Genomic DNA, 1,347 nt, shown 5'->3' with positions numbered 1-1,347 from the left:
CTTGTTCTCTTCTCTTTCATATGAGCAGGAACAAAGATAAAGGCATACTTGTTCAAGCTGATCCTGAACCTGAAAGGACCTTGAAGAGAAAGCTAAGAGAAGTTAAAGCACAATTCTCTCTAGAGGGCCTAACAGAGCTTTTCAAAGAAGAAGAAACCATGGCAGCCGAAAACAACAATGCCAACAATGCAAGGAAGGTGCTTGGTGACTTTACTGCACCTACTCCTGACTTCTATGGGAAAAGCATCTCAATCCCTGCCATTGGAGCAAACAATTTTGAGCTTAAGCCTCAATTAGTTTCTCTAATGCAACAGAATTGCAAGTTTCATGGACTTCCATTGGAAGATCCTCATCAGTTCTTAGCTGAATTCTTGCAAATCTGTGACACTGTCAAGACCAATGGGGTTGACCCTGAAGTCTACAGACTTATGCTTTTTCCTTTTGCTGTAAGAGACAGAGCTAGGACATGGTTGGATTCACAACCTAAAGAAAGCCTGAACTCTTGGAAAAAGCTAGTTAATGCCTTCTTGGCAAAGTTCTTTCCACCTCAAAAATTGAGCAAGCTTAGAGTGAAAGTCCAAACCTTCAGACAGAAGGAAGGAGAATCCCTCTATGAAGCATGGGAAAGATACAAGCAATTGATCAGAAGGTGTCCTTCTGACATGCTTTCAGAATGGAGCATCATAGGTATTTTCTATGATGGTCTGTCTGAACTATCCAAGATGTCATTGGATAGCTCTGCTGGAGGATCTCTTCATCTGAAGAAGACGCCTGCAGAAGCTCAAGAACTCATTGAAATGGTTGTAAATAACCAATTCATGTACACTTCTGAAAGGAATCCTGTGAATAATGGGACAACTCAGAAGAAGGGAGTTCTTGAGATTGATACTCTGAATGCCATATTGGCGCAGAATAAAATATTGACCCAACAAGTCAATATGATTTCTCAGAGTCTGTCTGGAATGCAAGCAGCAACAGGCAGTACTAAGGAAGCTTCCTCTAAAGAAGAAGCTTATGACCCTGAGAACCCAGCAATGGAAGAGGAGAATTACATGGGAGAGTCCTATGGAAACACCTATAATCCTTTATGGAGAAATCATCCAAATTTCTCATGGAAGGATCAACAGAGACCTCAACAAGGTTTCAACAACAATAATGGTGGAAGAAACAGGTTTAGCAATAGCAAGCCTTTTCCATCATCTTCTCAGCAACAAACAGAGAATTCTAAGCAGAGCCACTCTGACTTAGCAACCATTGTCTCTGATCTAATCAAAACCACTCAAAGTTTTATGACTGAAACAAGGTCCTCCATTAGAAATTTGGAGGCACAAGTAGGTCAGCTAAGTA

At 41.0% G+C, this 1,347-nt stretch overlaps 1 non-coding gene across 1 annotated transcript; it reads right to left on the bottom strand.

Annotated features, from left to right (window-relative positions):
- Positions 1-560: 560 nt before the first annotated feature.
- LOC148570278 (small nucleolar RNA R71) lies at positions 561-668 on the bottom strand. Its single transcript, XR_015908462.1, has one exon. It is a non-coding gene; the product is annotated as a small nucleolar RNA R71 (small nucleolar RNA).
- Between the last annotated feature and the right edge of the window lie 679 nt (positions 669-1,347).

This window comes from Arachis ipaensis, chromosome B3 (assembly GCF_059453495.1).
Source record: "Arachis ipaensis isolate K30076 ecotype BB chromosome B3, ASM5945349v1, whole genome shotgun sequence".
NCBI lineage: Eukaryota > Viridiplantae > Streptophyta > Magnoliopsida > Fabales > Fabaceae > Arachis > Arachis ipaensis.
Note: the sequence above shows the minus strand (reverse complement) of the source record. Positions and strands in the feature narration are given on the sequence as shown.